The following is a 13,774-nucleotide window of genomic DNA, read 5'->3' as shown; positions in this document are numbered from 1 at the left end:
AAAGTTCGAAGCGTAGATATTTGGGCAAAAATTTGAGTATACGAAAAATGTATCAACTTTATATAAATGACTGTCGGCTGAAGAAACCAGAAGGTATTAGCGAAATTACATATCGAAGAATATTTTCTAACGACTATAATTTAAGCTTTTTTGTCCTAAATAAGATCAATGTTTAGTTTGCAATAAATAATATTTATTAACCCTATCATATTGTGATACATGGCTAATCCAACTAAGAAACCGGATTTAGAAAACAGTTACAGAGAACATCAGAAAAGAAAAGTATGGAATCTCGAAAAACGAAATGATAAGAAATGCTCTAATTAACAACAGAATTTTGTTTCAGTCATTTTCGAGCTACAGGCTGTACTACAGATTCCACATTAACTAGACAATTCATATATTCTTCCCGAAAATTATAGGTCTACAATTTGTGTGTAAATGAAGCCGCATTACCAAATGTAGCTTACGGTTTTGCCTGGTCAGAAATTAATGGTAGACGAGAAAGTTCTGAAATAGAAAACAATATCCTCCACTACTTATCAATATGTGTCCCAGAATATGTAAGAAAGTGAGATAAGTGTATTTTCTTATAACTGCGGAGGACAGTATCGTAACATAAAGTTTTAGAGTCTGGACATTCTTGTATGGAAGTTGACTCTATACATAGCAGCATATAAACCGCTAGAAATCAGGTCTATCTATGGTATGCCAGATTACTTGTCTGTTTTTTCAAAATGCAAGGGAAACTAAAAATGTCAAAGTCAGTGATAAAAAGGTATGTATAGAACCATACAAGTGTAAATATTTTAAATAGGTACTACAACTTTTATAATTTAATAAATTGTCACGCACTTTAATTAAATACCTAACAAAAGACCAAAACGGCGAAGAAATAATGTGGTTAAAGATAAAAAGATGAGGTTCGTGAAAGAAGAGACAAACAGAATCCATTTCAATTATGACGTGTCAGCAAGCTGCATATCCTTATTGATACTGCTCGGCAGTCAACAAGAAAAAAAGCAAGTTGAGTTATCAACTAACCTAAGCATGCTTATGTACTTAAGCAATTTTATGATATAAATTCGCCAACTAGCATAGCAAAAAACAGAGATTTGTTACAACTATTTGATAAGGGAGTGTTACAGGGAGGAATATAACAGGTGGTATCATATTTTACGATGCCAATGGCATCTTGTCAGATCCTGCTTTCAGTGACTACTCTGGCAAGGAATATGCATAGTAATATTATTTTCATGTATTTATAACACGTTCAAAATAAATTTGTTTTTTCTATAAAACTGCCTATTATTTATGTAAATAATTTCCATATAACTACAAACAGCTCTTAATAAAATGTTCATGGAGAACCAGTTAACTGATATAATTATCGACTAATCCTTTAAAAACATCGCTATTACCTTGTTAAAGCCCTATATTCCAATATCAAAACTACAAAATATTATATTTGGTTTATTATATTTGTTATAAATGTGTTATTTTAAGGGTAACTGATTAATTTAGATTTCCAGGTTAAACCAGGTAAGTGACCGCATCTCTATCTTAAATTTAGGTTTAATCAGCTAGGTGTCTTAACTTTTTCAAACTGATGATAGAATATCATTTCTGATATATGCATCTTTCACTGGAACCTCGATAAGTCGGCCCCGATAACCCGGAAGTCCGGCTAACCCGGACAGATTTTCATCAGACAAACATTTCAACAATAAAAATGTATGTATTATGTTAAAACATTTTATCTGTAGCCTCTTCTGGAATGTCTTAAAAATATCGAGTTTCATTGATAAAACTTCGCTTCGACCATAATATAATATTTGAGATAATGGGTATTTGTGTAATTTGAACTATACGATAGTAAAAATGACCCATGGCACACGGCGGTGGCGGCAGAGCGATGTTCATTTGTCGAGCTATCGCAAACAACAGGCACCTGTTACTCCTTTATTTATTTCCAACTGTCTTTTAAAAAATTATTTTTTAAACAATGAAAGAGCCACTGTTTTAAAATAACAACATTGTTCCGATGGCAGACGAAATTGACACAACCGAAACTGACTGAATTTTTTTTACCTAGAAATGAACAATACTGTATGTCTATACTCTATCTATACTATACTCTATACAACTATAGTAAGTTAGATGTGTACTGTGCATATTTATTTCATGTTATTTTAATTATAACGGACTTTATCTATCAGTATACCGTATTTTATTAATTTTTAGTGTGCTCTCCGGCTAACCCGGATTTTCGATAACCCGGATCGGCCGCGGTCCTGATTAATCCGAGTTATCGAGGTTCCACTGTAACTACAAACAACTCTTAATAAAATGTTTATGGAAAACCATTTAACTGTTATAATTATCGACTAATCCCTTAAAAACATTGCTATTGCCTAGTTAAAGCCCCATATTCCGATCTCAAAACTAACAAACAAAATAGTATACGCTGTACTTAAACTGCCGTCAAACGGTCTTGCACTATAATGCCGTTAACAGCTATAAAGTCATTCGTATGATGCGTTTGACGGCATTTTCTTCGGCTGCCGTTCGCTTTCACTTGCAGTTCAGCATATATACGTGGTGAGTTAATGCACGAGTTGACGATTCTCTTATCTTATTTTATTATGGTGCCCGTCTCAGTATATAGTTACAAGCGTTATATTTGTACCTAATTGTTGTGGGAATAATAAGTTTGAATTTGGAAAACTTGAATGACTTAGGTAAGTGTCATTATTGGGCGTCCGTTCGTTTTCTAAATATTGGTACTTTTAGTGAGGTTAAGTATTGGTATGTCAATGATGTTAAAAGTTGGCGATACATTTTCCTCATTTGCCGATGCAAAAAAAGCCATCTCGGAACTTGGAGAAAGTACATTTGCCACGTTTTGGAAATAAGATGCACATACTATTGCAAGCAGTAAAATTAAGAGGCCGATAGAAAGCTCTTTAATCTATTATCAACTTGTTTATGCATGCAATCATGGTGGAAGGAAGTTCAAGAGCGGTGGGAAAAAATTCGGCAGTCTTGGACATTCAAAGAAGATTGCCCAGTACATGTACGATTCAAGGCATCGTTAGATGGAAATGCGTTAGAAATAACGTCAATTCAAACTCAGCACAATCATGATACCTCAAAAGTAAGCATATAATGATTATCATTAGGTACAACGTCGGCACTGTTAACCAAATTTGAGTTTATTTGTGTTTATGGAGTTTCAGTAATGATGAAGTTGTATTTGAAAATGACACGCAAGTTATTATTGAAAGTAATGATGAAGTTGTATTTGAAAATGACATGCAAGTTATTATTGAAAATAATGATGAAATTGTATTTAAAAGTGAAAATAAGCTGTGTGGTGAGGTGGTTCGTCAAGAGATAAGTAGGGTAGATAACGTGGAGGGGAATATACAAGAGTCAAGTCCAGAAAATGAACTTCCTATTACTCACCAAACTCTTCAAGTCAACGATGTTGCTTGTTGCTTTGTAGACAATTAAAATGCCAGTGGCAGTAAAGAAACGAGGACGTCCAAAAGGACAAGGCCTGACAGCAATAGGACTACCAAAGATAAAATAAGGAACCCCAAAACATGTCCAAATAAATTCAGGGTTCCATTTCAAAGAAAGGATTCAATTTCTATAATTAATTTTTTTTTCTTAGTTTACAACAGGTTTTACAATAAATAAAGACTAATTTAATTATGTATTTTTCATCATAATTCATTACCCATAATTAAAATACGTTTTAATACTTCGCACTTTGTTTTCTTTTGCGTTTATAAGAAAATCTTCTAATATTAATAAATTCTTTATCAGAAATTGATACTAAGATGGCCAGTCTCCAAGCGAACGGGGGCAGCCGAAAAAAATGCCGTCAAACGCATCATAAGAATGACGTCATAGCTGTTAACGGCATTGTAGTGCACGACCGTTTGACGGCAGTTTACATCTAATATTATATTTGGTTTACGCTGTACTTAAACTGACGTCAAACTATCTTGCACTATAATGACGTTAACAGCTATGACGTCATTCTTATGATGCGTTTGACGGCATTTTCTTCGGCTGCCGTTCGCTTGGAGGCTGGCCATCTTAATATCAATTTCTGATAAAAAATTTATTAATTTTATAATTTTTTGTTATAATCGAAAAAAAAAACAAAGTGAAGTATTAAAACGTATTTTAATTATGGGTAATGATAAATACATAATTAAATTAGTCTTTATTTATTGTAAAACCTGTTGTAAACTAAAAAAAATAATTATAGAAATTTAATCCTTTTTTGGAATGGAACCCTGGATTTATTTGGAAATGTTTTGGGGTCAAGCCTTGTTCTTTTGGTAGTCCTCGTTTCTTTACTGCCACTGGCATTTTAATTGTGTCGACAAAGCAACATCGTTCACTTGAAGAGTTTGGTGAGTAATAGGAAGTTCATTTTCTGGACTTGACTCTTGTATATTCACCTTCACTGTATCTACCCTACTTATCTCTTGACGAACCACCTCACCACACAGCTTATTTTCACTTTCAAATACAACTTCATCATTACTTTTAATAATAACTTGCGTGTCATTTTCAAATACAACTTCATCATTACTTTCAATAATAACTTGCGTTCATTTTCAAATACAACTTCATCATTACTGTCAATTAGTGTTGCCCAAGTGCAAGACCAAGACGAGACTTAGAGAGTCTTGGTCTTGGTCTTGCGACAGTACACCTGGTCTTGGTATTGCGCTCCAGGTCTTGGTCTTGGTCTTGCAGCAAGAGTCTTGAAAGTCTCGCAGTTGCCCATTAGCCTCTTACATATCTTAGAACTAGAACAACGTAACAGAGTAGGTCAATTTTAAGCTTTAATATCACAGCCATAGTCAAGACCAACCAAATTAATAAATATCTAAACAACTGACACCGGGGGGGTTTGAACCTACGATCTAAGCGATCCGTGTCTGTATTCCAACTAACCAAAGTTTATTAGGAACTTACGTATTTTTTCGAGTATTTGCCATTGACAATGTGTGATTTAAAAAGAATTCAATTCAGTGACAGATGTGCACAATATGAAGGGTCAGAGGGAAAAAGGATGAATGTCCATTTTTGGTCATTTTGAGATTGTTGTGCAATCTGTTAGCTAAAGGGTACTATCAACCTGTGAATGGACAAGGGGAAATAAATATGATAATCGTCTTAAAATCACGTCACAAGATTGGATGCAAGGGGTAAAAACAATGAATATGAATATGAATACAACTTTATTTCTCATTTTACCGAAAATGCTTGCAGATAGACATTCATCGTTCTTTCCCCTGGCCCTTCATATGTTAACGCCAGTTCTCATTTTGGTACCGAATACCAAACCGAGAATAATACACTTCTCCAAGAAATTAAGACACCTCCTTAAAAATGGGTCATTTTTGATGTCTCGAATTTCCTAAACCTGTTGTCTGATTTAAGTGATTTTTTAATATTATATAGCCTTATTCGTTAACAATATCGCTGTAATAATATTGTTGCTAGAAGTTAAATTGTCGTTGTATAGGTACCCGATAACTTATCGGTACTAATGAGTGTACCAATCAAACTGTGTTTTTTTCTCAAAGTTAGCATCATCCTGTGGAATATTCTAGCATTTATAAAATACTGAAACTAAAACCCAACTACAGTCTGATATTTTTTTAACATTTTGTTTTTCATTCGCTAATGTTGGATAACAGTAAAGTTGGGTATTTTAACAACTAGCCATGTTTTTCATCAATACAGGGTGTTTTTAAATAAGTATGGCAAATTTTAAGGGGTAATTCTAAACAAACGGGTCGTTTTACCCGTATGCGCGCCAATGGTGAATATTAAATTCTTAATTGTATGTCAAAAATGCGTAATAACTACCTCTTAAAACCCACCAAATTTCATTTGCATATCTCAACCGGTTTTAGAGCAATAAATCTTCAGTTTGTAAGAAAAATTTTAACACCCCCTATTTCGGAAACAAAGCATTTGCGAACATACACTTATAAAGCAAACTGTCAAATTATTTTTCGTGCAGAATTGCCCCTTAAAGTTTGCCATACTTATTTAAAAACACCCTGTATTCATGAAAAACATGGCTAGTTAAAAAAGTACCTAACTTTTTATTATACAACATAAGCGAATGAATCAAAAAAACAAAATGTTAAGAAAATATGAGGCTATAGTTGGGTTTTAATTTCAATATTTTATAAATGCTAGAATATTCCACAGGGTGATGCGAACTTTGAGAAAAAAAAATACAGTTTGATTGGTACACCCGGTGTACAATGACAAATTTACCTGTCTAGAAACAATATTATTACAGCGACATTTATACAGAATAAGGCTATATTATTATCAAATATTGAAATCAAAAAAATAAAAAATCAAATTATCAACCACTTAAATCGAACAAGTTTAGGAAATTTGAGAGACCAAAAATGACCCGTTCCTTGGAATAGTTTATATTATCAACCAAAGAGCATAACAAAAGAACAGTCGATTGATAAAACAAATGACCAATTTAATTTAACTACCTACAGAAAAAACTGCTATAAATGTCCTTTTGTTTTCCGTGTATTTCACTGTAAATATTTCTTTGTTGAATGCCTCGTAGACTAAATATTTGGGTATTTGGTTACACGGTATTATATAGCCGGCACGGCATTATCTGTTATAGTCTGTCTCCTTATCGTAATCACACTCAGCAGAAAAAATATACATAATAGTCTTATTGTTCTATATATATATATCAATATGATTTTTGTGTGTTTAAATTCGTAGAAAACTAATTAAGGAAAAAATGAACTACTTATTGTAGGTATATTTTTTACCAGCATATGACATATTTTTAAAAAGTTTCGATACATTATAGGTCTGGATCCCGCGTATGGAAAAAAATTGATTAATAGCAAGCTGAAAATTTGTTAATAGCTGAACGGTGTCTAGTCGGATAAACTTTGATACATATATGGGAACACTGGAACAAGTTAAAAATTTGGAACGGTCAGACCACGAAAACGGCACATTTATTTTGTCCGACAGAATAGACTTAAACTCTCCGAACAGAGATTAAACTCTCATGCAAAAATCAGACTGCTATTTATCACCTGTCATTCCTGTCATTTGACATATTCTACATGTTCCACTCATTAAAACGCCCATTTGGTGATAAATAGCAGTCTGATTTTTGCATGAGAGTTTAATCTCTGTTCGGAGAGTTTAAGTCTGTTCTGTCGGACAAAATACATGTGCCGTTTTCGTGTTCTGACCGTTAAAAATTTTTAACCTGTTCCACAATTAAAACTTTCCCTGTTCCAGTGTTCCCATATATCAAAGTTTGTCCGACTAGACACCCTTAAGCTATTAACAAGTTTTCAGCTTGCTATTTATCAACTTTTTTTCATACGTGGGATCCAGACCTATTAATTTATGAATGGAGGGCGGCTATTCTCAAAATGTGGACAATTAATTTCAGAGCGAAGAATGTATGTTTGTTTATGGTATTGTTCGTAAGGCGCATAAGTCCAATTTTACAAATTTTTTTGCTTCTCATAGAGTACCTACCTAAGAATATACCCGAACTAATATACTTCATAAAACGACCCCCAGTTCTAATTGCAAGACGCAAGAGTCTTGCAGGCTTAGTCTTGTTCTTGCTCAAATCTTGCACGGTAAGTCTTGGTCTTAGTCTTGCTCAAATTAGGCGGTCTTGGTCTTGGTCTTGGTCTTGCGAAAACGCAAGAACAAGACCAAGACTGATTTTGGGCAACACTAACGTCAATCATAACTTGCATGTCATTTTCGTCTGTAACATCTATAGGTGTAAGTAGAATAGCAGTAGATATTATTGGCCCACAGTGTTTTGAGATTTTTTAATAGATTAAACCTTTGCTCAAATAACATGCCCGTACGTTTTGCAGCTAAATCTGCTAGTTCATTGCATAACAAAAGACATTTTTTTCTTCTTTGTGCATAGGAACTTGGTGGTCGATACCCTTGTGTTGTCAATGATATAGACATATTATCATTAGATCTACTTGGTAACTCATATTCTGTCGATTCGTTTTCTTCAATCAAAGACGTTAATGTTCGTTGGTTATTTTTATAATAGTTCATTTCCATCTATGATTTACGATCATTTTATCAAAAAGCTGTAATTGTAAATGCCGTCTCAATGAAAAAATATGCTTGCACGGTAAACTCATTGAATCATAGATTATACAGTTGCACGAAGAAACAGAAGTATTTGTGGAACCCTGACTATCGGTAATGATGTAATCACCGTCTCCAAAAATTGTAATATCTCTTATTTGTTTAGAATTACGAATTTCTCTTAAAACATGCTTCGAGGCTTCACGTGTGAGCAATGTAAAATATTTTTTTTCATCAGAATCTTCCGGAAACATATCGACGGGTTTCTTTAACTCACTTATGACATATGACCTAAGTCATTCAAGTTTTCCAAATTCAAACTTATTATTCCCACAATAATTAACAATTAGTTAAAATGCTTGTAACTATATACTGAGACGGGCACTATAGTAAAATAAGATAAGAGAATCGTCAACTCGTGCATTAACTCACTACATGTATATATGCTGAAGTGCAAGTGAAAGCGCAGCCGAAGAAAATGCCGTCAAGCGCATCATACGAATGACGCCATAGCTGTTAACGGCAATAAAGTGCAAGACCGTTTGACGGCAGTTTAAGTAAAGCGTTTGGTTTATTATATTTGGTATACATGTGTTATTTTAAGGGTAACTGATTAATTTAGATTTACAGGTAAAACCAGGTAAGTGACCGCATCTCTATCTTAAATTTAGGTTTAATCAGCAAGGTGTCTTAACTTTTTCAAACTGATGATATAATATCATTTCTGATATATGCATCTTTCACTAGAACACCGAATATCAAACACAAGTTGTCCTGTTAATTCAAAATAAAACACTAAACTTTAAAAACGTTTTTTCTAGGTTTCGTTATTTCGGCATTTACCTGGTTTTCGCAGTATACCGACGATATAAGGACCGGTTTTATCAGAGTTTTGTATATTTTGAATTTAGTTTTTCTCGTGATGTTGTTAGATCTCAGATGTTTAATTAGCCCATTATATGTTTTATTACCAATATGTATTCTTCTCTTAACTTCTTCGCTGACATTATCTGCGGTACCTACATAACTAGTGAACCTAGATATGTAAAAAATTTTACGCTTTCGATGTTATAGTCTCCTATTGTCAGATTCTGTAGGTTTCTTTGGCCTGTCGATTTGCTGGCCTTCATGTATTTGGTTTTTATTTCATTAATATTTAGGCCACTGTTTTGTGCCGCTCTTTCTATCGCATTAAATGCTTCTATCATTTCTCTTTTGCTTCTAGCTATGATATCAACATCATCTGTAAATGCCAATATTTGTAAACTTTTTGTTATTATTGTTGCTCTGGTGTTGACTTTTCACTCTCTAATTATTTTCTCTAATGTGATGTTGAATAGAATACAGGATAGGACATCTCCCTGTCGTAGGCCCGTTCTAACATGGATTGTATCTGTTAGTGCGTTTTGGATTCGAATTTTGCTTTGTACTTGTACTACTATAGTATTTTGTATTTTGACAACGACACCCAATTTGGGCGTCGAAACGTTAATAAAATTATTTTTTCAATGTAATTGTGGCTTATTTCCCATATAAACAGTTAATCATAAAAATGCCACAAGGAAATAGCTTCAGAACAACATTAAGGAATCCGTAAAGAAACCGAATCAGAAATTTTTCCAGACGGGAGCGGTCTCACCACATGGACTAGTAGCTTTATGTACAGAAACTTTCCCATTAAATTTGATTGATTGCACTATACCCGTTTTTTGGGAAGAGTTGCATTTTTCCTACTGAATGGAAGAGTTCATATATTAAACCACTATTTAAATATGATGACCCATCACTCATTTCGAATGATAGATCTATTGCTACTCTGTCTGTTATTCCTAAAATTTTTGAGGGTATTGCGTGTGATCATTTGAGCAGGGAGTTGCCTGATGTGATTACTACTAAACAGCATGGTTTTTATCAGCTTAGATCCACTGCAACTAATCTGATGATTTTTACTGAATATATTTCTTCAGCTGCTGTTGAAAGGTTTACCAAATCGACACAATCTATACAGATCTCACTAAGGCCTTTGATCGGGTGCATCACGGTTTGTTACAGCAAAAGTTATGTTCATTATTAATCTACGGTAGTGCTCTTAACTGGCTTGTTTCTTATTTTTCTCATCGCTGTTATAGGCAGAAATTGGGAGGTACTACGTCTGATGAATATCTAACTCATATCCGGTGTGGCACAGACTTTCCACCCGGGACCTTTACTCTTCATCTTATTTATAACTAAAGTACAATGTATTAAAGATTGAGAAGTCATCTGACTGTGTTCAATTGCAGGATGCATCAACATGTTTGCAGGACTATTGTTCTTATCACAAATTAAATTTGAATCCCTCTAAATATGTGTTATATTTTTGCAAAACTTTTCATAAAATTGAATATTCTTATATGTTACTCGACACTCATATACAAAGAGTATCTGAATATAAAGATCTTGGTGTTATATTTCAGTGTGATTTATCTTTTGGTAAGCATGTCGAATATATCTTCGCTAAAGCACTAAAACAGCTTGGATTTGTTAGAAGTCGCTCATCTGATTTTAATAACTTGAAGACACTGACGTTGTTGTTTAATTCTCTGGTTAGGTCACATCTAGAGTACTGTTCTGTTGTTTGGTCACCTTACACTTTGGTTCATACTGAAATTCTTGAGAGAGTTCGGCGTAGGTTCCTTATGTATTGTTCTTTCAAGCTCTCTATTTCTTATTCTTACACAGGTATTCTTTTGTTAGCCGATTACCGTTCTTTGTCTTTTCGTAAAGAGACATTAGATTTTCTGTTTGTGTTTAAACTTTTAAAAAACTTAATGAATTGTCCTCAACTCCTTCAAGAGTTAACGATTTATGTTCCACCTAGATCTCTTAGAGCTCATTCCACTTTTGCTGTACAAGCACACCGAATCAGTTATGGATCTGATATTGGTTTGGTCAGATTGCTTAGGAACAAAACAGCTTACTAGTTATGTGTAATTAGATATTTTTAATTCGTCCTTATATCAAGTAAGGTTAGCAGTTAGGAGGTTATAATGTCCTTAGGTATGATTTTTGGTGTAATTTGTATTGGCATTATATTTGTATTTTTTGTTCTCTTTATTGTAATTGGTATTTTAATGTATTGTTTTTTTTTGTAAATGGTTATAACCGTATATAAATAAATAAGTAAAACGTTCTTACATTAACTTACATGTAATTTTGGCGAAACCATACTATTTTAGATATCCACAAGGAAGAATTTCCTGTGGCTACCATTAATTACAAGTAAATTTAATGAAAAATTCGTCTTGGTAAAAGGTATATTAATTAAAAAGCCCCTAGAAGGGCCACACATATAAAAACAAAACGTTTTCGCTCTGTAACAAGAGCATCATCAGTGTTACGAGAACATGGTGAGCCACCCAAAAATACTAAGGTTAAAAATTTTTCAAATAGACTAAATGTCTTATATAAGTGTATACATAGTAAAATCCAAAGGATGGATATAATTCCTATGGATATGGCCTTAGGGCAACATATGACTCCCACACGTGGTACGTGGGTGCTAGGTAATTAATTAGCTGATGCGTGTAGCGAATCCATCAGCAGAATGCATCCGACTTTGGTTGCCAATACTTAAAGTAGAAGTGAACAACAAAAACATACCAATAATAGAGGATAGGGAAACGTGAAGCACATTTCTCCAACATACAATATACATATCCAATATACAATACATAAAACTTAACCACAACTTTTTTACCCCAAAAACTCATTACGAACATTCCCATACAGAAACACATAACACACAGAATAATTACACAAACAAACAGAATAACCAGAATTTGATGTATCACAAAGCATAAAAACATCCACCCTCAAATCTTTCCAGCCATACCTGGCTGTTGCCTACAACTATCATAGGCAAAGTACAATTCTTTGTTGACAGGGATGTAATATATGAATAGCCTCAATAACAACAACAATTTGGCGGTTGTACACACCTTGTCAACAAATTATTGTTCTTAATTTATTTCTTCTCATAAGGAATTTTAACGTAAATCCTACATAATTTTTTAATGCAGCCCAAACTAATTCGATTGAATAGGGCTTTTCATTCACAGTCATTTGTTTCGAGCTTCTGTCATGTGTCACATAATATTAATATATCTACGACATACGTTATTGGTATATACAATAATACAAACCAAAGGCGTATGACGTAGATATATTAATATTATGTGACACATGAAAGAAGCTCGAAACAAATGACAATTGATGAAAAGCCCTATTAATACCAGGATGATAAGGTGTAAATCTTAACGAATACCTAATGTTTTATTAGTTATTAGTCTGGGCTGATTATCGGAGAATAGGCCATTTTTGGGAAAAGTTATTTACCAGCAATTTTATTGCTGGAATCAAAGCCTATGATTATACAGGGTGTCCCCGAAAATAGTGCGTACCTTTAAAGTATGGATATATTACACAATTTAAAACAAAAAAGTCCTATAACATTTTTTTCTAAAGTTAAGGGTTTCAAAAAAAATTACATTGATCCCCATATAGGCAAATTTTCATTTTCAGACAATTGAACAATCTGGCAACACCTACAATTATGACTTACGAAATTTAACATAATGGAACCCCATGCACAACCACATCTTTATTTACTCTGTTTGGGAGGTTGTTGACATCTGAAATATGGGTTACCTTGTTACCTACTTTCAACATAATTGTTGCTTTAATAATGGTTCATTAGCCATTATCTGAATTAATTGAGGTTTTGGATTAAGGCTGGAAATTCTAATTTTTCGAAAATTATTACTTTTTTTTAATCGCATAAGCGCAAAATATCGCTTATAATGCATTTTAAATGCATTCATTTTTTCGAATCCTGAGAAAATGAAGAAATATTTTTGAAAAATTTAAATGCAGAATGAAACATTACGTTATTAGGGACCGTTCAAGTATTACGTAACGCAGGTTGGGGGGAGGGGGTCAAAAATCTTCTTCAGAAATCGCGTTACGTAATACTTGAACGCTCCCTTACCGGGGGCCGAAGGTCCCTGAAAACTTTTATAATGTTTATTTTAATAATCAACTGTTTTCAATGGGAAATATGCCACAATTTTACCAAAAAAAAAATGATTTTATTAACGTTTCGACGCTTAAGTCGGGTGTCGTTGTTAAAATACAAAATAATACTAAATTAAACAAAAATGTTGTTGCTTAGTAAAACATTCTAATAATTCATCTAATCTGACTCATTTATATTGGAAATTAAGACATGTAACAATTGCCAACACTGATGAGTTGCGTTCCTGGGACGACTTTACTAAATGATAGTTCATTCTATTACATGAAATCAACCCCAACTCAAGAATATCCTCCACAAAAGATTTTAATTGTGGAACAGGTTAAAAATTTGGAATGTCAGACCACGAAAACGTCACATGTATTTTGGCCGACAGAACTTCCAATTGATAATTGATTCCCTTTAATTGATTCCCTTTCATTAAACTCTCATGCAAAAATCAGACTGCTATTTATTACCTGTCATAATTCTTGCCATAGGACATGTTCTACGTGTTCCACTCATTAAAATACCCATTTGGTG

This window comes from Diabrotica virgifera, chromosome 7 (assembly GCF_917563875.1).
Source record: "Diabrotica virgifera virgifera chromosome 7, PGI_DIABVI_V3a".
NCBI lineage: Eukaryota > Metazoa > Arthropoda > Insecta > Coleoptera > Chrysomelidae > Diabrotica > Diabrotica virgifera.
This window is presented reverse-complemented; position numbering follows the sequence as displayed.